This window comes from Panthera onca, chromosome X (genome assembly GCF_046562875.1).
Source record: "Panthera onca isolate mPanOnc1 chromosome X, mPanOnc1 haplotype 2, whole genome shotgun sequence".
NCBI classification, from domain to species: Eukaryota; Metazoa; Chordata; class Mammalia; order Carnivora; family Felidae; genus Panthera; species Panthera onca.
In genome coordinates, this window is record NC_138357.1 from 42,655,772 (window position 1) to 42,683,125 (window position 27,354).

Here is a 27,354-nt window from a genome sequence, read left to right on the forward strand (position 1 = left end):
CTGTGCTTAGAAATCTCCTCAGTTTACGGGGCGCCTGGGTGGCCCAATCGGTTGAGCGTCCAACTTCAGCTCAGGTCGCGATCTCACCGTTGGTGAGTTCCAGCCCCGCGTCAGGCTCTGGGCTAATGGCTCAGAGCCTGGAGCCTGCTTCCGATTCTGTGTCTCCCTCTCTCTCTGCCCCTCCCCCATTCATGCTCTGTCTCTCTCTGTCTCAAAAATAAATAAACATTAAAAAAATTTAAAAAAAAAAAAAGAAATCTCAGTTTACTGTCCCAATTTATCATGTAAAAGTCATATTCTTCATAAAATACTAGAACATAGTCTAACTAAATCTATGCTACTTTTTAACACTGATGGCCATTTTGCAAGTTTCTAATAACATGTTCCTAATTCCCATATGCTATCCTACTAGAAGCACCCTTGATACTCATATTTCTAGAAATATGTTTTTTCATGATTCTATATATATTCTCTGAGATGATAGTCTTTCTCCACAGCTCTACTCTTTTCTTTATGAGCCCTTACCTGAAGTACATTGAATGTCCATATTTCACCCACCAGTCCCTTAAGAAATCTTGGCTTGTTCTTTCATGCACCTCAAAACTGCCACCTTTACTCATTACCCAACCACAAAGCCACTCCTACATTATTAATTCTTTGTTACAATTTCACTGAACTTTCAGAACCCAAATGTATGTTAGTGTGATAGATCTATCATTACAAATTACCACACACTGAGGAGCTTAAAGAACAGAAATGTGTTGTCTTACAGTTCTCGAGGTTAGAAGTCCAAATCAATAGTTGTGGGCCACGTTGATTATTTCTGAGATGTGTGAGGGAAGAATGTATTCCAGGTCTCTCTCCTAAAACTCTTACATGGTTGACTCCCATCATCTTTTCACATTTTCTTCTGTATATGCATATCTCTGTATCTGCCTTTTCCCTTTTTATATAGAAAGCAGTCATTTTGGATTAGGGCCCATGTTAAAGAATATATTTTAACTTGATTGACTCATTATGGACCCTATCTCCAAATATGATCCTATTGGAGGTACTGTGAGTTAGGACTACATGTTATGAAGCTGGGGGGACATTATTCAATTCAACCCACCTGCGATATGAAATCAGAGCTGTACATGGGAAATTGTGCTGCCTATTCCATGATACTGATTATATAATATCCCATTAGAGAACTAATATGAATTCATTAACCCTTCTCTTACAGCTCTTTGAATGCTGCTTAATTTTGTTGTATTTTAATTTTTGTATCTTATCACTGTTAAAGACAAGATATTTGATTTCAATCCTTAGAAACTAATTAGGATTTCCTTTAGCAACCTATATTTGATCAACATTTTAAGAATGACATTTTTACTTTTAAAATAATAAGTAAATGCCCCTATGAAGGATGATATTTTCTTTTTTTAAAAAAAAATTTTTTTTTAACGTTTATTTATTTTTGAGACAGAGAGAGACAGAGCATGAACGGGGGAGGGTCAGAGAGAGGGAGACACAGAATCTGAAACAGGCTCCAGGCTCTGAGCTGTCAGCACAGAGCCTGACGCGGGGCTCGCGGGGCTCGAACTCACGGGCCGCGAGATCGTGACCTGAGCCGAAGTCAGCCACTTAACCGACTGAGCCACCCAGGCGCCTGAAGGATGATATTTTCAACCAAAGAGACAAATCTGGAAAATCTAGAAAAATTGAAAACTTTTTTTTCATATGTAATTTCAGAAATCAGATAGGAACACAAGTAAAGCAATGTTGTATATGCACCATGTAGACTATTATAAAGGCTGGGATTGCATGCGTGAATGACAGGTATGAAATCCAAGGTATAGTGAGGAAAAATGGGTGTTGATGTCAAAGACAAGAAGAGGAAGTGAGTACATCTGATTCTTCACTTCAGAAGGTTATTGAATATAAAGGACATCTGGTAAGCATTCATTCTCTAATAGTGTGGTTACCATAAATACTAATTGAGAGAAAAGGATTTATGGCTTAAATAACAAATTATAAGCAAAAACCCTGAGGAAATAGTATTAATAAGCCAAACATACCCCATTCAAACTTACTCAACATTACCTTTGTTGTAGAATTCATTGAAAAAGTGAAGTGAGAATCCAAACTCAATACAGAAATTGCTAAATCTAAAAGCTCATCCTATCACAGGCTCCCTAGTAACTGGAGTTTCTACTCTAAGTCACTCAGATTTATTCTGTAATCTTTCCTGTAGATAACACAAACTTTCATGACTTATACATTGGTATCATGAGGATGATGGAGGCATCCAGTCAAAGCATCTCAGGCCACACTCAGCTCTGAGTTAGCCAATCAGGGATTTACAGCCACTGACTCACAACCATGGGCCCAATGTGAGTCAATGGGTACTCAGCCTCTGAGATTGAGGGGAGATCTGGTATTATACTTTACCTGCCGTTTGCTTCTTTGATTAGTTGTATGCTTTTACTCATGATAAGGATATGAATCCAGAACTGTGAGTGGACATATATTATGCTAATTCCATCAAGTTAGAGAAGAGTTGTACAAATTAATAGTATTAAAATGATTTTCCTTGATACTAACCATGTATTTTAATTTAGGCTATTTGAATACTCAGGGTTTTTGTTTTGTTCTGTTTTTTACCTCTAACTACATTGGCCTGATAAAATAAGACCCATAACAATAAATAGTCAGATTTTCATGATGTGGTGCTTGAAAGACTACAATCTGTATGAAAACTTTACTTTTTTCTATTGGGAAAAGAAGATGCCAAGGAAAATTCTATTCCCAGCCCTTAGCTTAGTGAGGGGAAGAAAGGTCTCTGAGAATTTGCAATAGCATGACTATTTTAGTATGGTCCTGGTGTTCAAATTAACACTGTCAGCATGATCCAAATAATTCCTAGTGGCAACCCAGTCAAATGGCAAATGTACAACTAATCCTTTCTGGAGGGGTTCGGTCTTAATTAAGGCTTTTGAAAGATTCCTGCAGATAAACTCCTTCATTACAAGCACGTAATCTAAAAATAAGCCTCCATCGGGAAAAAATGAACAAGAAACCAGAATGGATACCACCACAGAATTATTACCAAATTCCAACATAAAAAATAAATGTGTCACACATACATACACACACATACCACACACAAACACATATATGCACATATATATATGACAGAACATATAAGGAAGAAACAGCTCATTGTCAAAAATGCTAAATGAGTGTTTTAGACTTAATCATTATAACCACTAGAACAAAACATTTAAGAAATTTTACACAACAAAGGATACATACCTAGGTAGAGAATTGGTGAACTAGAAGATAGGTTAAAGAAATAATACAGAACACCTTATAGAAAGATAAAAAGAGAAATGTGAACACATTGTAGTAAAGCTATGATATAAACATAGAGAACATAATAGCAGACAAAAGGGCACAATGCCTGAAAACAGAAAACCAAATAGTGTGACAGCATACCTCTTTTCATCAAGAAATGGAAGCCAGGGGCACCTGGGTAGCTCAATTGGTTGAGTGTCTGACTCTTGATTTTGGCTATAGGTCATGATCCCAGGGTTGTGGGGTCAAGTCCTGTGTTGGGCTCCACGCTGAACATGGAGCCTGCTTAAGATTCTCTCTGTCTGTCTGTCTCTCTCTCTCCCAAAAATAAAAGAGAAAAACATTTAAAATTTAAAAAATGGAAGCCAAAAGCAAGTGCTGAGAGAAAAACCTACAGTTGCCTACCTGGCCAAAGTATCATTTGATAATGAGGCTGTGATAGACATGAATATGGGCCACCCTGAACCACCTCCAAAGATAGACAGTCTGCTTCAGCTGCTTAGAGTGCAGTTGAAAGTCCCCAGCCATTAGCCTTTTCAGTCATTACCTCACCTACAGAGAGCTGGCATGCCCAAGCCTAGGGACTTCCTCTGATAGCCACATCTCATGTTGACCAAGGAACTTTTGATTAATATATGTCTGGTCCCTTCCTCATCTATTAATCCTGATTAATTGTCCTGCACACTGAATACTGTTTCAATTCTGGCTCCCTTAAGATCTTAACTCCAAAATAGAGACACATGAGAAAAGTCCCATTTGTATATTTAAAGGAACTTCTCAAGAATGCTATTTGGGAAAATGGAAGATGATCTGAGATACAAATAGAAATGGTAATAGAATTAGCCAATAGGGGTAAATGACAAACAGTGCTTATATAAAACAGTGGTAGTAATGATTACAGCTACTTTGATGACTGGAGTACACAACATAACTAACTACTAACAAGAGTACATCACTTGGATAATGGGAGTGTGCAATGAAAGCAGCCCATATCCCACTCTTGACTGGCTTCTCCAGTGGAGGACTTGGAGCCCCTGTGCCATAGCCACTAGCCCAAAGAGTGGGGAGATGACCTGGCATGAGCCAGTAAGAACATTTCTGGAATCTCACCTGTGGAGATGGAGGAGGGAATTGATGTGGTTATTTCCCTGGACTCTGTTTGTTTGCTAGCTTCCTGGTAATCAGGATGACTTAATGATAGGAATCTGGAGAAAATGACATATTTCTTGTGTCTTTCATCAAATTAAGGAAGATTTGATTGCTAATATCTCAAGTGTGACTTTTGTATCCTCATTTGTAAATGGGAGTGTTCTGAAATCTGTTTAGTAAGTCTCCTTCACTCCCTTAATCATATTTTAATTTCTAGTAATAAAAATTATGTATTTTCCATTAATAATTGGATTCCTTTATATTAGCAATAGCATCTTGTCGTAGACTCTAAGTCTAAAGTTCTCTCTTGGCCAGCAAGAGAGTGGGACACAGGATGAAAAGCGCGAGACTGCTAATGTCCGGGAAAAGCAAGAGCCCCAAATAAGGGTCTTTGCCCTGTATTTATTAAGATCAGAAGGCTTACACATGTGATGGGCATGCACAAAGAGACAATGAACCGGTTAACATTAACTCATGGGCATGAGGAAAAGGGGTTTTTGAAGATATAGGGTGTTTGGGGTTTGGGTCAATATAAAACAAAATCCTGGTGCAGGCAGATGGGCAGATGGTTGTTCACAGCAGACAGGAGGTGTATCTGTTTATTTTAGCTAGCCTAGGGGATAAGACAGGGGAATAACCTCAGGGTTAACAAGCACCTTTTCTTTTGCTAATCAACTCCACTCTGGGCAGCTTCACCTGCAGTGCAGTGGTCTATAACCCTATTTACCTGTTTGCCTAACTTGGTCCTTCTGTCCTGTGAAAGCAGCTTTCTGCTATGGTACTAAATTGGGGGGCGCTTTTGCCCTAAATGCCTAATCTTGCTTACCTCATATACCTTTGCATTGGGGGCCTTTGCCTCCCTTTCTATTCTGGGGCCTTTGCCCCTCCCTCTCTATTCTGGGGGCCCTGGCTCCTCCCTGCTTTATTCTGGGGGGGGGGGGGTCTTACCTTGTTTACCCAAACTTGGGTGAGAGCATCCTATGGCTTTGTAATTCTTTATGCTTTGTTAACCCACTGGCGTAAGCCCAGGGAATTTCTAAGCTTATTCCTCACAGCATCTGCTGTTCCTTAAAGTTCTCACAGAAAACACCCCTGGAAGCCTTGCCATTTTGACAATAGCTTAGTGATTGCCTGCATTTCTTTGATGCTCCTTAACTCTTTTTTTTTTTCATTTAATTTCTGTAATTTATTTTTACATGAGTACATGCAAAGTCGTTTTTGGCATGCATCTCATGGATTATTGAAAAGAATATGTGGGATAGCCTGGTGCTTGGGTGGCTCAGTTGGTTAAGCATTCAACTTTGGCTCAGGTCATGATCTCATGGCTGGTGAGTTTGAGCCCTGTATCAGGCTCTGTGCTGACAGCTCAGAGCCTGGACCCTGTTTCAGATTCTGTGTTTCCCTCTCTCTCTTTCCCTCCCCTGCTCATGCTGTCTCTTTCTGTCTCAAAAATAAAAATAAACATTAAGATTTTTTTTTTAATTTAAAAGAAAAGAGTATGTGTCCACCAAACATTGAATCATGTAGCCCGGGTCTTACCTGAATCAGGACGAGGGAGTGGTAGTTCAGGTGGGGCTACTGGCTTGCAGCCTGTCTGCATATCCCACCCCCATGACAACTTTCTTCTGTTCCTCACTCATGGAAGTCATCACCTAATTTTTTCACCTAAAAGTTTTTTTCACCTAAAAGGGACTGTGCATCTTTTACCAAGACTATATGGATATGGTTGGAAGTCCTGAGATGGTTGTGCTTTCACATGGATTTCTAATATCTAGGTATGCTTGGTACAAGATATGGGAAGGTCTATCCCTGAGTTTTCATTGAGTGATTACCCTTGATTTCTTGGGCATTGGCTTCAGTGACAAACTGAAACCATATCACTATTTCATATTTGAACAGGCCAGCACTGTGAAGGCACTTTTGCGGCATCTGGGGCTCCAGAACCACAGGACCAACATTTTGTCTCATGATTATAGAGCTGTCATTGTTCAGGAGCTGTTATATAGGTTTGAGCAGAATTGATCTTGTCAGCTTACCATGAAGAGTCCTGTCTGTCAAATGGAGGTATATTTCCAGAGACTCACCATCCTCTACTTCTCTAAAAGCTTCTCAAAGATGGAGGCATCCTGTCATCCGTTCTCACATAATTGAACTTCTTTGTATTCTCCTGAGGTCTTACCCTAGTCTTTGGACCATACACTCGATTCTCTGAGAATGAACTGTGGGACATGTGGGCAGGGATATGCAACAATTATGGGAACTTAGTTATCAACCAGAGGAAGAAGTTTAGAAAACAATGTGTAGGAGCTCTTGCTTCTGTAACCATTCCCATTCATCTTATCTATGGGCCATTGGATCCTGTGAATCCCTATTGAGAGTTTTTGGAACTATACAGATAAATGCTGTTGCAGTCCAGTGTCCATCCTGGATGACCACATTAGGCACTATCCACAGCTTGAGGATCACGTGGGCTTCTTGAATGCATATTTGGTCTTCATCAGCTCCTTCAGAGCTGGTAAGAGTAGCTTCCTTGTATTACCTCTCCTACTCCCTTATCTGTCATATATTCCACCTAGGAAGAAGTGCCCAAAGAGGTCTTGGCCACCAAACACTATTCTCTCACAAAACTCCACCTAACTTACACTGGTGATCAGCATTTAGTAAAAGCCCTGCAGAAACTCCAACTGTGAGTGACCTAATAGTGTATCTCCCATTCTTCTAACATCTGAATGAGTGTATCCATTTGCCTTTGTTTTGGTGCTATTAGGAGATTCTGATGAGCACTAATACTCACTGATACAGAAAGACAGAGAGACATTCTTAAAAATCTTTTCAACACTTTTTAACACACTTTCTGAAATATTTAGAAATGCTAATTTCTGGCCCATCCTTGATTGGAATCATATGGTAAAGAATGAAGAGAGTCATTCCTTGAATGGCTTTAAGGGTACATGCCTTTTATTAAATGTTTATTTTTGAGAGAGAGAGAGAGAGAGAGAGAGAGAGAAATAGCAAGAGTGGGAGAGGGGCAGAGAGAGAGGGAGACACAGAATCTGAAGCAGGCTCCAGCCTCTAATCTGTCAGCACAGAGCCCTACACAGGGCTCCAACTTGTGAACTGAGATCACAACCTGAGCCAAAGTCAGACACTTAAATGACTGAGCCAGCCAGTTGCCCCGCTTACATACTTTAAGTTATCTGAGCAACATAGCTTGTAAATTTGGATTTCATTTCACCGGCTGCTTTTAATTATAGACATTTTGTTAAAATATGTTTGGGTTTGAATAATGCAGCATTTTACGTATACTTTAAAATTATGATTTACCTATACATATTATGTATTTTTATAAGGATACTAAACCAGCAGATACTCTGGCAGCATAGTGAAATTTTGTTTCCTTTGTTTTCCTTTTTCTATAGATACATACTGAGTTTCTACCTTCCAATAACTATGGAAGGGAAACACCTTGTAGGATATCAATCCTTTGAAATTTATTACAACTTTTATTAAAACCCAGTATTTCATTACGTATGTGAAGTGTTCCACCAGAACTTTTAAAATAAGTTGTAAATAACTCTTTATTTAAATGTAGAAAGCAGTAAAGAATGTCACTCTGAGCCAAACAATGAGAAAAAAGCTAGGTAAGCCACCGACATCCACCTTATCCTTTAGCTCATTAGAATAGAGATAGGGGCACCTGGATGGATCAGTCAATTAAGCATCTAACTCTTGGTTTTGGCTGAGGTCATGATCTCATGATTGCTGAGTTCAAGCCCCGCATCGGGCTCTGCACTGACAGCCTGGAACCTGCTTGGGGTTCTGTGTCTCCCACTCTCTCTCCCCTACCACACCCACGTGCTCTCTCTCTCTCTAAAAATAAATAAACATGAAAAAAAACCTTTTAAAGAAGAGAGATATGGCCAAAGTGATTTGACAAAAAGAGTTGCTGCATAAAAATCCAAGAAATACTCTCATAAAATCAAGTGCAACAAATCCTTGTGAATGGTGCCCAGAAGTTGCCAAATATATTGGGAAGAAAATTTTGGAAGCCAGAGGCTCACACAGAGCCATTTGACTCTACAGAGAAAGAAGTGTGGACCATTCAGAAAAATATAATTCCATTTTACCAAGTCACTTAATTTGTATCAACAAATGCTAATTGTTGCTACTTCAAAATGCCCATGTTTGTCAATATGACTTACAGATGTTTTTCAAGGTTCATGTATATTGTTCTCATACATACTGTATTATGTAAAAAGTCATTTTCTTACTTTTAATATTTTAATATATTTCTTCTTTTTAAAATTTTAATTCCAGTAGTTAATGTTCAGTGTTATATGAGTTTCAGGTGTAAAGTAGAGTGATTCAAGAATTCCATACATTACTCAGTGCTTATGACAACAAGTGCACTACCTAATCCCCATCACCTATTTCACACATCTCCCCATCAACCTCCCCTCTGGTAACTATCAGTACTCAATAGTTAAGAATCTGTTTCTTGGCTTGTTTCTTTCTCTTTTTTACATTTTCCCCTTTGTTTTATTTTTTTAAATTCCACATGTGAGTGAAATCATATACTATTTGTCTTTCTTTGACTTATTTCATTTAGCATAATATACTCTAGCTCCATCCATATCATTGCAAATGGAAAGATTTCATTCTTTTTAATGGGTGAATAATACTTCAGTGATTGTGTATGTAAGTGTGTGTGTGTGTGTACCACATCTTTTTTGTCCATTCATCAATTGATGGACATGGGCTGATTACATAATTTGGGAATGTTAAATAATGCTGCTGTAAACATAGGGGTCCATGTATCTCTCTGAATTAGTGTCTTTATATACTTTCAGTATATTTCTAGTGGTGCCATTATGGGAGGGTAGAGTAGTTCTATTTTTAAAATTTTGAGGAACCTCCATATTATCTTTCACAGTGGCTGCACCAGTTTTGCATTCCCATCAACAGTGCACAAGGGTTCCTTTTTCTCAACATCCTTGCCAACACTTGTTCTTTCTTGCATTTTTTATTTTAGCCGTTTTGAAGGTGTGAGGTGGTATCTCATCATAGTTTTGATTTGCACTTGCCTGATGTTGGATGAAGTTGAGCGTATTTTCATGTGTCTGTTGGCCTTCTGTAGGTCTTCTTTGGAGAAGTGTCTGTTCGTGTCTTCTGCCTATTTTTTAATTGGATTATTTGTGTTTTTTTTATGTTAAGTTGTATAAGTTTTTTTTTATGTTTTAGATACAAAACAGTTATCAGATATGTTATTTACAAATATCTTCTCCCATTTGAAAGGTTGCCTGTGGGTTTTGTTGATTGTTATATTTGCTCTGTAAAAGCTTTTTTATTTTGATGTGGTCCCAATAGTTTATTTTTGCCTTAGTTTCTCTTGCCTCAGGAGACATGTATAGAAAAACGTTGCTACCTATGATCTCATAGAAATTACTGCCTGTGCACTCTTCTAGGATTTTTGTGGTTTCAGGTCTTGCTTTCAGGTCTTTAATCCATTTTGAGTTTATTATTATATATAGTGTATCCATTTCGAGTTTATTATTATATATAGTGTAATAAAGCAGTCCAGTTTCATTCTTTTGCATTTAGAGGACAAGTTTCCCACACCATTTGTTGAAGAGACTGTCCTTTTTCCCATGATATTGTCTTGCCTCTTTTGTCCTAGATGAATTGGCTATACAGGTGTGTCTTTATTTCTGGGATTGGTATCCTGTTCTACAGGTCTATCTGCCTCATACTGTTTTGATTAATATAATTTTGTATTATATCTTGAAATCTGTGACTCTGGTATCTGTAGAACTTTCTTTCTCAAGATTGCTTTGGCTGTTTGGGATCATTTGTGTTTCCATATACATTTTAGGAATATTTGTTCTAGTTCTATGGGAAATGCTATTGGTATGTTGATAGAAATTGCATTGAATCTGTAGATCGCTTCAGTTAGCATGGACATGTTAACAATATTAACACTTCCAATTCATCAGCATGGAATATCTTTCCATTTGTATGTGCCATCTTCAATTTTTTTCATCAATGACTTAGGGTTTTCAGAGTATAGATCTTTCATCTCTTTGGTTAAATTTATTTATAGGTATTTTATTCCTTTTGGTGCAGTTGTAAATGGGATTCTTTATCTCAATTTCTCTTTCTGCTGCTTCGTTACAAGTGCATGGAAACACAACATGTTTTTGCACATTGGTTTTGTATCCTGAAACAAACTGAACTGATTTATCATTTCTAGTAGTTTTTTGGTGGAGCCTTTAGGATTTTCTGTACAGTGTATCACATCATCAGCAAATAGGGAAAGTTTTAATTCTATCTTACCAACTAGGCTGGCTTTTATTCATTTTGTTGTCTGATTGCCGGAGCTAGGACTTCCAGTACTATGTTGAATAAAACTGGTGAGAACAGACATTCTTGTCTTCTTCCTTGCCTTAAAGGAAAAGCTCTCAGTTTTTGATCATTGAGAATCATTTAAGTTGTGGGTTTTTCATATATGGCCTTTATCATGCTGAGTTATGTACCTATAAATCCACTTTGTTGAACAAATACATTTTGTCAAATGGTTGAGATGATTATATGGTTTTTTATCTTTCCTCTTATGAATGGGGGTGTATCATATTGATTGATTTATAAATATTGTACCACCTTTGCTTCCCTTGAATACATCCCACTTTGTCATGGTGAATGACCCTTTTAATGTACTGTTGAATTGGTTTGTGAATATTTTGTTGAGGATTTTTGCATCTATGTTCATGAGAGATATTGGCCTACAGTTTTGGGGTGTTTGTTTGTTTGTAATGGTTTTGTCTGGTTTTCATATCAGGGTAATGCTGGCCTCATAAAAGGAATTTGGAAGTTAGCCTTTCTCTTCCATTTTTTTTTTTAATAGCTCGAGCGGAGTAAGTATTAACTCTTTTTTTTTTAATGCTTGGTAGAATTTGCCTGTGAAACCATCTGGTCCTGGACTTTCATTTGTTGAGAATTTTTTTGTTCCTGATTCAATTTTGTTACCAGTAATCAGACTGTTTAAATTTTTTAATTCTTCCTTATCCAGTTTTTGAAAGACTGTATGTTTCTAGGGATTCATCCAGTTCTTCTAAGTTGTCCAATTTGTTGCCATATAATTTTTAATAATATTCTCTTATAATTCTTTGCATCTCTGTGGTGTTGGTTGTTATTTTTCCTTCTTCAGTTCTGATTTTATTTATCTGAGTCCTCTTCTTGATGCCTGTGGCTAAAGGTTTACCAATTTTTATTATCTTTTTGAAGAACCATGTCTTGGTTTCATTGATCTTTTCTATTAAAGTTTTTGGCTCTATTTCAGTTAGATCCACTCTAATCTTTATTATACTTTCCTTCCTTCTGCTAGCATTGGCCTTTGCTTCTTCGTCTCTTTCTAGTCCCTTTAGGTATAAGGTTAGGTTGTTTATTTGTGATTTTTCTTGTTTCTTGAAGTAGACCTATATTGCTATAAACTTCCCTCTAAGAACTGCTTTTGCTGTGTCCTCCAAATTTTGGATGATTGTATTTTCATTATCATTTCCCTGTATGTATTTTTAAATGTTCCCTTTGATTTCTTTGTTGACACATTGGTTGTTTAGAAATATGTTGTTTAGCCTACATATGTTTGTGCTTTTCCCCTTTTTTTCCTTGTAATTGATTTCTAGCTTCATAGTGATGTCCTTGGAAAAGATGCTTGATACGATTTCAACTTTCTTAAATTTCTTGCAACTTGTTTTGTGGCCTAACATGTGATTTATCCTACCAAATGATTTTTTTTTAATTTTTTTAATGTTTTTATTTATTTTTGAAGGAGAGAGAGAGAGAGAGAGAGAGAGAGAGAGAGAATGAGCGGGGGAGGAGCAGAGAGAGAGGGAGACACAGAATCTGAAGCAGGCTTCAGGCTCTGAGCTGTCAGCACAGAGCCCAATGCGGGGCTCAAACTCACAAACTGTGAGATCATGACCTGAGCCAAAGCCGGACACTCAACCAGCTGAGCCACCCAGGTGCCCCAGCCTACCGGATGATTTATGTCCACTTGGAAGTAATGTGTATTCTGCTGTTTGTGGATGGAATGTTATGTATATACCTCTTAGGTCCATCTGATCTAATGTATCATTCAAAGCCACTGTTTCCTTGTTGGTTTTTTGTCTAATGATCTGTCCATTGATGGAAGTGCAGTGTTAAATTTCCTACTAATATTTTATTGTTGTCAATGTCTCCCTTTATGTCAAGTTTGCTTTGTGTGTTTAGGTGCTTCTATATTGGGTGCACAGATATTTACAATTGTTATATCCCTTGTTGGATCGATAGATGTATTACTATGTAATATACTTCTTTCTTTATCTTAAAGATTATTTCATATGATACAAGTACTGCTGTCACCAATGATATATATTATGTGTATATATGTGTGTGTGTGTGTATATATATATTTTTTTCTTGCTTACTTTTGCATGGAATGTCGTTTTCCATCCCTTCACTTTCATCCTTATGTGTCTTTGGGTCTGGAGTGAATCTCCTGTAGGCAGCCTACAGATGGGTCGTGTTTTTAATCCATTCAGTCACTCTATGTCTTTTGATTGGAGCACTTAGTCCATGTACCTACTGCCATTTTGTTAATTGTTTCCTGGCTCTTTGTGTAGTTCTTCTCTGTTCCTTTCTTCTTCTCTTGCTCTCTTCCCTTGTGGTTTGATGACTTTCTTTAGGGTTATGCTTCAATTTCTTTCTTTATTTTTTTTGTACCTATTATAGGATTTTGACTTGTAGATGCCATGGAGTTCACATCTAGCATCTTGTGTGTATAGCAGTTGGAGGTCGCTGTATATTCTAAAAGCGCTAAATTTCACTCTCCCCTCCATGTTTTATGCATATGATGCTATATTTTATACCTTTTTATTTTCTGTATCCATTGATGAATATTTTGCAGATAAAATTGATTTTCTACTTTTGCGTTATAACCTCCATACTGGCTTTGTAACCGATTAATCTACCACCTTTGCTATACGTTTGCTTTTGCTTGTGAACTTTTCATAACTTTCATAATGTTCCTCTAGTTATGTCTTTTTTCCCCACTCAAAGAATCCCCTTTAGCATTTCTTTTAAGGCTGGTTTAGTTATGATAAACTCCTTTAACATCTGTTTGTCTGAGAAACTCATTATCCCTCTTTTTATTCTGAATGATAACCTTTTATTCCGAATGATAACCAGGTATTCCTGGTTTTATTTTTCCTTTCAACACTTTAAATATATCATGCCACTCCCTTCTGGCCTGCAGAGGTTCTGCTGAAACTTCAACTGATGGCTTTGTGGGGTTTCCCTTGTATATAACTATTTTCTTTTCTCTTGCTGTTTTTAAAGTTCTCTCTTTATCGTTATGTTTTGCCTTTTAAATTACTATGTGCCTTGGTGTGGACCTTCTTGGGTTCATATTGTTAGGGCTGTCTGTGATTCCTGGACCCAGATGTATTTTTCCTTTCCCAGATTAAGGAAGATTTTTTGCTATTATTTTTTCAAATAACATTTCTTCTCCTTTCTTTATCTCTTCCCTTTCTGAGATCTGTGAAATGCTATTGGTATTTTGCTTAATTTAGTTTGCAGAGCTCCCTTAAGTTATTCTCATTGTTTGATTATTCTTTGTTCTTTTTGCTGTTTGGCTTGGTTGCTTTGCAATACTCTGTCTTCCAGATAACTGATCCATTCTTGTGCATCCTCTCATCTGCTATTGATTTCTTCTAGTGTATTTTTCATTTTAGCTGTTAAATTCTTCAGCTCTGACTGGTTCTTTTTCACATTTTCTGTCTTTTGTCTGAAGTTCTCACAGAGTTCACCCACTGTTTTCTCAAGTACAGTGAGCATCTTTATGACCATTACTTTGAACAATTTCAGGCATATTTCTCTTTATTTAGCTCTTTTACTGTCACTTTGTCTTGTTCTTTCATTTGGGACATATTCATCTGTTTCTTTAAATTGTCCAATTCTCTGTGATTGTTTCTATGTATTAGGTAGATCAGCTACATCTCCCAGTCTCAAAAGTAGTGGCCTCATGTAGAAGAGGTCCTGTTTTGCCCTACAGCACACCTCCCCAGTCAGCAGAGAACCAGGAACTCCAGGGGTGTCCACTGTATGGGCTGCATGCACCACCCTGTTGTGTGTGAGCTGTGATTGCCTTCAGCCCAGTCAGCTGCAATGACTCACTTTGCCTATAGTGGGTGCGCTGGGCAGAGTTTGCTCCCTGTGCTGTTGAAAGGTCTGGTTGCAGGAACTAGGGGTGAACTGGGGTGTGGGGGTATCTCTCCCCCTCCCCTGAGCAGGAATCACTTTAGTGTGGCACTAGTCCTGGCTCTGGCTGCCTGCCAGGTGTGGCAGAGGCAGGAACCACTTTGACGAGATGCCTGCTGAGGAGGGTGGCTTGGGTGGGACACAGCCACAGAGGAATGTTGGGACAGGGCATGCCATGCTAGCAAGATAGATGGGGAGTGTTGGAAGTGGTTCGTGCAAGTGTCTGGCTATCTAGGCTGAGGGAAGGGAAGAAACATGGCACCCACCAGCACTTTTGTTCCTGGAAAAATCTCCTGCAGATCCCTGCCCCTCTGGCACAAGTTCTAAGATTCGTCAATAAGTCTTCACTATATAGCCTGGGCACTTTTCAAACTACTGCTTCTGTGCTGTGTCTCAAGCTGAGTTATTTAGTATGCTAGCTCCTTAGAGGTGGGGACTTGGTTGTCTATCACCCTTTGACTCTCTCAGAGTTAAGCCCCACTGATTTTTAAAGCTTTCCAAGTTAACCCCCACTGGTTTTCAAACCAGACATAATGGAGACTTGTCCTCCCAGTGAGGGTCCCCAGTGCCAGAAGTGCTTGATGAGGGGTCTGGTCCTCTCACTTTTCTGTGCTTGTAATGTCTCTCCCATTGGTGCTTAGTCACACTGAGGGTTTGGTTTCCAACTGCATTTCTACCCTTCCTACCCCTTTTTAGTGTGGTCTTTTCTCTATGACTAGCTGTGGAAGATCTGTTCTACCAGTCATCAGGTCGATTACAAAGTTAATTGCATAGATGTACGTGTTGCTTCAGTGTGTCCATGGGATACGACGAGCTCAAGATCCTCCTGTTCTACCGTCTTAGACCACAATCCCAAGGCCCATTTTTATGCAGTGGATCAGGGATGAATGGACTGTGCACAAGTACTTTTCCCCACAATTACATTGACTGATTTTCATATTTTGCTTGATGTTTTATTCTTGGAATAAATTCCACAATGCCATGGTAAATCATTATTTTTTTTATGCTGCTGGATTAGTAATATATATATTTTGTTGATAATTTTTCCATCTCTATTTGTAAGGAATTTTGACATGCAGGGATTTTTTTTTCTCTTGTTATTACTTTGACTCTGAGTGCTAGGGTAATACTGGACTTACGGTATGAGTTGGGAAATGTTTCTTCCTCATCTGTTTTTTGGAAGAGTTTTTAAAGATTGATGTTAGGTCTCTTTTATTTTAATTTATTTAAATTTTTTAAATGTTTATTCATTTTTGAATGAAAGAGCATGAGCAGGGGAGGAGCAGAGAGAGAGGGAGACACAGAATCTGAAGCAGGCTCCAGGCTCTGAGCTGTCAGCACAGAGCCCAGTGCAGGGCTCAAACACCTTGGGCGGTGAGATCATGACCTGAGCCAAAGTCGGTTGCTCAACCCACTGAGCCACCCAGTCACCCCAATGTTAGGTCTCTTTTAAATATAGAGTAGACCAGTGAAGCCATTTGGTCCTGGGCTTTTTATCGTGTGTTGGGGTGTGGGTGCGGGCGCGGTCATTAGCAAGTCAATCTCTTGTTATAGGGTCCATTCATATCTTCTACTTCTTCTTGAGTCAATCTCATTGCTTTGTGTCTTTCCAGTAATTTATGCATTTCATACAGATTACCTAATTTGTTGGAATACACTTTTTCATAGCCCTACCTTTCAATCCCCCTTAATTTTGTAGCGTCCATAGTGTGAAAAAACAAAATTCAACTGAATAAATTTTAAAGAGCTTATTGGCTTTATCCAATGATTCATGAATGAGACAGCATTCAACCTAGCAGATAGAAAAGAGGTCCACGGAACTGTGCAAAATGAAAGAGTTTTATAGGCAGAAGGGAGCAGGCACCAGGAAGTTAGCGAGGAAAACGTGGATTGGTTGTAGCAAGGCACTTTCCTTTTGAGGATGGCAGTGGTGTATCAGGCAGATTACCTATCTAGTGCTGATTAGGTGATTCCTGATTGACTGGTTTAAGTTTCCATTTCTGAGAGAGCTGAAACTGTATTTAAGTTCAGTCTTGGTTTGATGACAGACATGGGGCTTAACATAAATGATTCACTTTGGGTCTGTTGTCTTATTTTTAACAACTGTGACATCCCTTCTTTCATTCCTGATATTTTCAATTTAAATCTCCTCAAATTGTTCCTTGGTCAATCTAGCTAAAGGTCTGGAACATTGTGTAACATTAAGGCATACTGTGACGCCTGGAGTTTTGACAATGTGCTATTTTCAAGGTTCAACTTACACACACACACACACACACACACACACACACACACACACACACACCCTACTACAAATTTGTGCAAACAGCCAAGAAAGTGTGGCTCATGGAAAAAGAAACAGCGAACATTAACTGTTCCTCATGAAACCTAGGCATAAGATTTACCAAACAAAGACTTTAAATCCACTATTCTTTTAAGTTTGATTTTGTTTTATTTTATTTTAATTAAATTTTTAAGTGTAGTTGACACACAGTGTTACATTAGTCTCAGGTATACAACATAGTGATTCAACTTCTTTTTCCTTATGTTATACTCACCACAAGTGTAGCTATTATCTGTCATCATAAAACACTATTACAATACCATTGATTATATTCCCTAGGCTGTGCCTTGTACTCCCATGACTTATGCATTCTATAATAGGAAGGCTGTATCTCTCACTCCCTTTCACCCACTTTACCCATCCCCTCATCTCCATTTCTTCTGGCAACCATCAATGTGTTCTCTTTATTTATAAGTCTGATTCTGCCTTTTGTTTGTTCATTTGTTTTGTTTTTTAGATTCCACATATTAGTGAAACCATATGGCATTTGCCTTTCCCAGTCTGAGTTATTTCACTTAGCATAATACCCCCTAAGTCCATCCATGCTGTTACAAATGGCACAATCTCATTCTCTTTTATGGCTGTGTAATACATCGGTGAGTGTGTGTGTGTGTGTGTGTGTGTGTGTGTGTGTCTGCGTCTGCGTCTGTGTGTGCGTGTGAGTATCACATATTCCTTATCCATTCATCTGTCAGTGGATCCTTAGGTGGCTTCCATATCTTGGCTATTATAAATCGTAGTACAATAAACATAGGGGATGCATATATCTTTCTGAATTAGTGTTTCCATTTTCTTTGGGTACATACCCTGGAGTGGAATTACTGCATAATATGGTATTTTATTTTTAATTTTGGGGGTACCCTCCATACTGTTTTCCACAGCAGCTGTACCAGTTTGCATTCCCACTAACAGTACAAGAGTGTTCCTCTTCCTCCACATCTTCAGAAACACTTATTATTTCTTATCTTTTTAACTTATCTAACATTCTGACAGATGTAAGGTGATATCTCATTATGATTTTGCAAGACAACTATTATAAACATGCTTTGATATTTTGTCTTCTCCTTTTCTTTCATATCAGAGTATTTTCTAATTTCTAATGCGATTCTTTTCCTTTATTCATGTCGTTTAGGGTTGTGTTGTTAATTTTTGTGAATTTCCCATGTCTTCTTATTGTGGATTCCTACTTTCATACTCTGCCATGGCCGAGAATTTCCAAATCCCTTTTACTGTAATAAATTACTGAATGACGTTTTATATTAAAAAGGCAAGAATCATTTCATCCTTTGCCAAAGTTAAGACCTCCATTATGACTTCCAGGAGAGTGGAGTAGGTAATTTTCTCCTCACCTATTGAGAATCCTCAATGGTGCTCGGTACACACAGTGTCTCGTTGTCATAAGGAGATGTTTTCACGGTTATTCACTGCATTATCTTCTGCAATAACAAGAAAATGTCCTTTCATGAAGTTAGAGTGACTATCAAAGTATGAAAGAAAAATAGTCTGTAGTCTACCCAGAAAATGGAATATTATGCATCAATTAGAAAGAATGATGCTGGGGCGCCTGGGTGGCTCAGTCGGTTAAGCATCTGACTTTGGCTCAGGTCACGATCGCAGGGTCCGTGGGTTTGAGCCCCGCATCGGTGTCTGTGCTGACACCTCAGGGCCTGGAGCCTGTTTCAGATTCTGTATCTCCCTCTCTCTCTCTGCCCCTCCCCTGCTCGCACTCTCTTTCTCTCTCTCTCAAAAATAAACATTACAAAAAGAAGAAAGCATGAGGCTGATACAAACATAACAAATAGAAAGACAATTCAAGTGAAATTAAGATTGCAAACAAGTACTAAATTATATCTTCTGTTTTAAAATCACAAATATGTATAAAGAAAAGAATATATTTCCTAGAATACACAAGGACATGTAAATCTACATAATAAAGGTCTTGAAGGATATACCATTGTCTGATGATGGGCTAACATATGAAGTGAGGAAGAATGAAGATGGTGACAGGTGGTAAAACAGGACTTTAGTATTCTCATAATGCTTGAAATTTTTACAAGAAGGATGACCTTACGATTCAGGTATGCAACTCAATTTTACTTTTTAAAAGCCTATAAAGGGACAAAAAATAGAGAAAACACATGTAGACAACAAAGCAAATATAGCAAAGTCTGTCCAAGAACTATAATTTGTGACAAATAACCTTCAGAGAACCTGGGAGAGACGTTTTATTCTAATGGAAGAAACTAGTCATCATAAAATGTAAGGACATGACAGCATAATTTTGGAATCTATAAAACTAAGTAGGGTGGGGGCACCTGGGTGGCACAGTCCATTAAGTATCCAACTCTTGATTTTGACTCAGGCCATGACCTCATGGTTTGTGAGATCAAGCCCTGCATCAGGCTCCATGCTGACAGTATGGAGCCTGTTTGGGATTCTCTCTCTCCCTCTCTTTCTTCCCATCCCCTACTCCTTCTCTCTCTCTCTCTCTCCCCCCCCCCCTCTCTCTGTCAAAATAAATAAACTTTAAAAAAGTAGGGTGGAACTACAAGGAAAACAAACAGATCACAATGGAATTTCTACAACTAAAAGGAACACTTACTGAGATGAAGAAATGAGTTAGAGTAGCACTTCTGGAATGGAGATGTAAGGACCTCCGAAAATCTGTTCTTCCATATATGCAATGAGAACACTGGAAAAGATTGCCAAAATCAAATTTTCAGAACTCTGTAAATTAATGAAACGCTGCCAGTCATCCAAAGAACATTTATTCAAGGAAAATGGCCCAATTTTATTATGAACAATAAGCTGTATGGTATTTTAATTTGGCCTATTCTGAACCCTTTCACCCCAGATCTGTGGTAGCATTGAAAAGCGATAGATCTGAAATCGTGTGACCCGTGAGACTGCAGCCTGGCACCTAGTGGAGGGGCAGAAAGATTGAGAGCTCCCCAACAATCCCATCCTCAAAGGATTGTCAATATTTGGCCTGTCTGGCAGCTCTCTAAATGTTCCATTCTCAGACATGACTTCATTTGTTTTCCCTTAGAATCTGTTTTGTGTAAACGGGCCTATCCTCAAGGCATTTGGAAAAAATATTCAGCAGCAATTGTTTATCACTGCAGCTCCCAAATGTGGTGCTACTAGTTGGGGCTAATAAGAAGAAGCCATTCAAAAAATTAAAGATGAAAAACTGGGAAAGGAAATGTCCATAAGATGCTTTGAAAAGTTCCAACATATAACTGGGATCTAGAAGGTCATGAGTACGTGTAGAATGGTTGGTGTGCGTGCTCAGAAAATATCTGAGGAGGCCGAGCTCTCACCTCTAGCTGACAAGAATGCCCCGTCCATGCAGAACCTGAAGGGGTCAGGCAGAGTTGTAAACTGCCCACCCGAGCATCGAAGCCATCTCAAATCATACGCACAAAGTACCCTGATAAAGACTGGAAGATTTATTGGTTCGAGGGATTTAATTAAATCTCTGTATGATCACTAGCTCATCAGTAAGCTATCAGACAAGAGAATTGAGTGGACACAGTTGAAAAAGTATCCGGGTTTTAATGAATTATTTAGGCAAAGTTAAACAATAAACAATTAAACAATAACAACAAAAGGAACACACAATAACAATGAATCTGGAGAGGGAGGCATAGTGTGACTCCTGGAGTTTCCACGATGTATTATTTTAAAAGTTCAACTTTAAAAAAAAACACACAATACTACAATATTGTGCAAACAGCCAAGAAAGTATGGCTCATGGAAAAAGAAACAGCGAACATAAACTGTTCCTCATGAAGCCTAGGCATACGATTTACCAAACAAAGACTTTAAATCCACTATTCTTTTAAATTTGATTTTGTGTTATTTTATTTTAATTTAATATTTTTAATTTAAGTATAGTGGAAACACAGTGTTACATTAGTCTCAGGTGTACAACATAGTGATTCAACTTTTTCCCCCCCTTATGTTATGCTCACTACAAGTATAGCTATTATCTGTCATCATAAAACACTATTACAATACCATTGACTATATTCCCTATGCTGTGCCTTTTATTCGCATGACTTATTCATTCTATAATAGGAAGGGTGTATCTCTCACTCCCTTTCATCCACTTTACTCGTCCCCTCATCCCCCTTCCCTCTGGCAACCATCAATTTGTTGTCTTTATTTATAGGTCTGATTCTGCTTTTTGTTTATTTACTAGTTTTGTTTTTTTTAGGTTCCACATATTAATGAAAATCATATGGTATTTGCCTTTCCCAGTCTGACTGATTTCACTTAGCACAGTGGCCTCTAGGTCCATCCATGCTGTTACAAATGGCACGATCTCATTCTCTTTTATGGCTGTGTAATATTCTAGCCTGTGTGTGTGTGTGTGTGTGTGTGTGTGTGTGTGTGTATCACATATTCCTTATCCATTCATCTGTCAGTGGATCCTTAGGTGGCTTCCATATCTTGGCTATTATAAATAATACTACTGCAATAAACATAGGGGATACATATATCTTTCTGAATTAGTGTTTTCATTTTCTTTGGGTACATACCCAGGAGTGGAATTACTGAATAATATGGTATTTCTATTTTTAATTTTGGGGGTACCCTCCATACTGGTTTCCACAGCAGCTGTACCAGTTTGCATTCCCACCAACAGTACAAAAGTGTTTCTCTTCCTCCACAGTCTCAGAAACACTTATTATTTCTTGTCTTTCTAATTTACCCATTCTGACATATGGGTATGTCATCTCATTATGATTTTGTAAGACAACTATTATAAACGTGTTTAACCAACTAAAGGAAAGCATGTCTACATAATTAAAGTTAAACATGAGAACAATATTTCACCAAATTTAAAATATCAATGAAGAGACATAATTTTAAAATATGGAAATTCTGGGGCACCTGGGTGGCTCAGTCCAACTTCAGCCCAGGTCATGATCTCAGGGCTCATAAGTTGGATCCCTGCATTGGGCTCTGTGCTGGAGCCTGCTTTGGATTCTGTGTCTCCCTCCCTCTCTACACTTCCCCTGCTCGCTCGTGCTCTCTCTCTCTCTCTCTCTCTCTCTCTCTCTCCCTCTTCCTCTCTCTGTCTCTCCCTCTCTCTCTCTCTCTCTCAAAAATAAATAAACATTTAAAATGTAGAAAATTTTGAGTTTAAAGCACAGTAAGTGAAATGAAAAATTCCCCCATTGGGATCTCAATAGCAGATTTGAGCTAACAAAAGAAAGAATCAGTGAATGGGATGGTAGGTCAATAAAGATTATCCAGACTGAGGAATAGAAAGAAAAATATTAAGAACAAAGAGTCAGAGGCCTATGGAACAAAAATCAAGCATGTCAACATACACATAATGGGAGTCTCAGAAATAGAGGAGATAGGGGAAAGGGCAGGAGGAGTATATGAGGAAATAATCACCAAAACTTCCCAAATTAGTTGAGAAATGTTAATCTACACCTTCAAGAAATTCAATAGATCCAAGTAGGATGAACTCAAAGTGAGATACACCAAGGCACAATATAATTAAACTTTCAAAACCCAATGCAAAAAGAAGATCTTGAAAGTAACAAGAGAAAAGCAACTTTTTACATATGAGAGATCCTTACTTCTCTTCTACAACCATGGAAACCCAAAGCCAGCAAGATGATGTATTTCAGGTGTTGAAAGAAAAAGACTGTCGATGACTAATTCTATATCTAAAAAAAAAATCTATCCATCAAAATTGAAGAAGAATTAAGACCTTTACACATAAACAAAAACCTAGAGACCCTGTCACTAGCAGACATTTCCTACAAGCAATATTAAAATGAATCTTTGAGGCTGAAATAACAGAACACCAAACAAAAACTCTAATTTCCAGGAAGAGATAAAAAGTGCAAACAAATGTTACTAGATAGGTAAATATAAAGACAGAGCACATGGAGTTTTGTTTGTTTCTCTTTTCTTAGCTGATTCAAGACACACTTCTACAAAAAATAATTATAAACCTGCATCAGTGGGCCTATAACATGTACACCCATAACATATATAACACCAGTAGCTCTAAGAAAGAAGGAGGGAATGGTAATAGTTACAAAGTTTTTGTTTACTACTGAAATTAAGTTGGTATTACTCTATCCTCGGTTATTTTAAGATAAAATGTCACTTGTAATCTCTAGGGCAACCATGAGGAAAATAACTCAAGAATTTAGTAAAATTGACAATAAGGCAATTACATTGTATAATAAAAGTATCTGTTTAACTTTGAGAAGGGCAATTTTTTAAAGTTTATTTATTTTGAGAGAGAGACAGAGCAAGAGCGTGAGTGGGGGAGGGGCAGAGAAGGAGAGAGAGAATCCCAAGCAGGCTCAGTGCTGTCAGCACGGAGCCCAATGCAGGGCTAGATATCACAAACAGTGAGATCATGACCTGAGCTGCAATCAAGAGTCAGACACTTAACCAAGTGTAACCAACTGAGCCACCCAGGCACCCCTAAGAAGGGCAATATTGAATGAATAAAGGAATGAAAGACATAAAACGTACGGAAAAGGAGTAGCCAAATGGTAAACATAAATCCTATCTTGTCATTAATTACATTTAATGCAAATGGAGTACATCTTCCAATGGAAAATCATCTATCTGTAGAATGGATTTAAAAAGCCATTGTCCTCAGTTTTTAAGAGTCTCTTATGCTTTGGCTCTCTCCCACTCTAACCTCTTTTTTTTTTTCCTTCCCCTCCCCCATGGGTTTCTGTTAAGTTTCTCAGGATCCACCTAAGAGTGAAAACATATGGTATCTGTCTTTCTCTGTATGGCTTATTTCACTTAGCATCACACTCTCCAGTTCCATCCACGTTGCTACCAAGGGCCATATTTCGTTCTTTCTGATTGCCATGTAGTACTCCATTGTGTATATAAACCACAATTTATTTATCCATTCATCTGTTGATGGACATTTAGGCTCTTTCCATAATTTTGCTATTGTTGAGAGTGCTGCTATAAACATTGGGGTACAAGTGCCCCTATGCATCAGCACTCCTGTATCCCTTGGGTAAATTCCCAGCAGTGCTATTGCTGGGTCATAGGGTAGGTCTATTTTTAATTTTCTGAGGAACCTCCACACTGTTTTCCAGAGTGGCTGCACCAATTTGCATTCCCACCAGCAGTGCAAGAGGGTTCCCGTTTCTCCACATTCTCTCCAGCGTCTATAGTCTCCTGGTTTGTTCATTTTGGCCACTCTGACTGGCGTGAGGTGATATCTGAGTGTGGTTTTGAGTTGATGGGCGGTGGGAGGGAGGGGAGGGTGGGTGATGGGTATTGAGGAGGGCACCTTTTGGGATGAGCACTGGGTGTTGTATGGAAACCAATTTGACAATAAATTTCATATATTGAAAAAAAAATTAAATAAAAAAAAATAAAAGTTAAAAATAAATAAATAAATAAATAAAAAGCCATTGTCCAATGATATGCTGTCTACAAGGCACACACTTTAGATTCAAAATAAATTGAAAGTAAAAAGATGGAAAATATAGAATATGGAAAGAATAACCAAAAGTAACCTTTTTTTTTTTTCCTTTGGGTATCATAAGATCAGATAAAATAGAGTTTAACACAAAAGAGAGTTACTGACCAAAGAAAGACAGTTGATAATGATTAAAGGGACAATTCATAGAAAAGATATAATGATTAAAAATATAAATGCACCTAACAACAAAGTGCCTAAATACATGAAACCAAAACTAACACAGATGAAGGGAGAAATACACAATTCATCACTAGTTGGAGGCTTCAACAACTCACTGTTACAAATAAATAGACCAACTAGGCTGAAGATCAGGCAGAAATTAAGAGATGCAATCAACACTATATAAGTCATACTAACAGACATCTATAGAATACTCAACAACAGAATATGCATTCTTTTCAATAGGGCATGGGTTATTCTGCAGGACAGACCTTGTATGGGCCCTAAAATAAGCCACAATAAACTTAAAACATTTTAATTTATACAAATTATGTTCTCTGAACAATATAATGCCATATAGATGCTAAGGTGATGAGGTCGAAAGGAGTGGTATTCACATCCCTCTGTAGGGAAGGGGGGGGGTGTAAAATGATGTCAGGCGGTATGATAAAGGGAAATTGCAGAAGGGGCTGTATTAAAAAATCTCATTTTGTGGCCAAATGTAAATACAACGAAACTGATAAAACCATGATATCATTTGTGTACACATATAGGTCCTCTATACTTGTCTCTACAAAGTTTGGTGGAACTTTCTGGGCACTCAAAAAAGGCTGCACACCATAGAGTGGGTCTGAAGTTGACGGATGGAACTTTTAATGCCTCACAGAAATGCATGCTGCAGCTTTGGCTTGACAGCTCTCCCGTGTGTGTGTATATGTGTGTATATGTGTGTGTGTGTGTGTGTGTGTGTGTGTGTGTGTGTGTGATGTGCATGTGTAAGTATATCTCTATATGTGTGTGTGTATATACACATATATGTGTGTGTACATATATACATGTATTTGTATGTATAAATTTGTATTTATAGGTGCATGTGTATAGAGATTGAAAAATTAGAGAATAGCATTCCTTTTTGATTTAGTTTTTTACCAACAGCTGTTACTTCTTGTAGTATAATAGCTGCTTTAATATCTTTTTCTTCTGTTTCCAATACTTGTGTCATCTTGGTGTTTGCCCCTGTTGCTTGTGTTTTCCTTTGGAATTTATTGACATTTTCCTGGTTCTTCATATAGTAATTAATTCTACGTATATCCTGAATATTTTAGTATTATGTGTTTAGACACTGTATCGTTGAATCCTACGGAGCATGTTTATATTGTTTGCTAAGTTCAGTTTAGCTTTGTTTTAGGTTCAGGCCAAAATTCGTATCTAAATTTTGTTGGCTGTTGTTCCAGTTTCCGTTCACCTTTCAAAGCCTTTGTGGTGCTATTCATATCTGGCTTATATATGTGGCAACCAGTGAGGAATGTGGGATAATGACAGTGGTCTACTTGCTTGATCAATACTCAAATCGTTTAATATTCTTTTTAGGTTCAGATACATGCATGTGCAGTTTGTTCAGAGCTCAGATCTTTATGCACAATTTTATGTGGTCATTTTCATGAACTCCATTCTCTCAGCAAAATCCTTGGTGAATTCTAGTGCTTCAGGGTACCCGTACCGTCTTTTGGCTAAAATATCAGGGTTTAATTTCTCTCCTCTGCCTGGAAATTTCTCTGATGGGTTTCACCCCAAAGCTAAATAACAAAAGTATGGAAATGGAATGAATAAGAAAGACAACAACATCAATGGAAAAGACAAAGAGTGTTTCAGTAGGAGCTTTGTCTGTCCACACCTGGTATTTTAGTTTTCTAAGGCTGCCATCACAAAATGCCCCAGACTGGGTGGCTTAAACGACAGACAGAAATTTATTTCTTCACAGTTCCAGAGGGTAGAAGTACGAGATCAAGTTGTCAGCAGGTTTGGTTTCTTCTGTGCACTATCTCCTTGGCTTGCAGGTGGCCGCCTTCTCACTATGTCCTTCCATGATCTTTCCTCTGTGTGTATGTATGTATCTCTGGTGTGTCTTTGTATGTTCAAATTATCTCTTCTTTTCTAGGACACCAGTCAGATTGGGTTAGGACCCACCCGTATGATCTCATTTGACTGTATTACCTTTTAAAAAGTCCAGTCACCAGATATAGTGAAGTTTTGAGATAATGGGGTCTAGGGCATATGAATTTGGGGGTATATAATTCAGTCAATTAGGGGCAAATCTCCATGACCTTTCATTTGGCAATGGATTCTTAGATATGACAATAAAAGCACGAGGGAAAAAAAAAAAAAGAAAAAAATAGATAAATTGGCCTTTGCCAAACTAGAAACGTTTTTGTGTCAAAGGATATTAACAAGAAAGCAAAAACAACCTACAGAATGGGGTAAACATTTTGCGGCAAGCATGTATCTAATAAGGGTCTAGTATCCAGAATGCATAAAAAACACAAGCCAACAACAACAAGTAGCCAATCCAATTAAAAATGGACATAGGATGTGAATACAAATATCTCCAGAAAAGATACACAAATGTGCAATAAGGGCATGGAAATCAGCTCGGCGTCCTTATTCATTAGGGAAATGCAAACAAAACTACCATGTGATGCCACGGCATACTCACAAGGGCGGGTGTAATGGAATTTATTTTTAACTGAAAAATAAAACATATTGAGCAGAATGTGGTGAACCTGAGATC

General features: G+C 38.0%; 1 pseudogene; it reads left to right on the top strand.

Moving 5' to 3' along the window:
* LOC145713732 (mesoderm-specific transcript homolog protein-like) overlaps window positions 1-27,354 on the top strand; it is a 189,487-nt pseudogene that overhangs the window by 159,658 nt on the left and 2,475 nt on the right.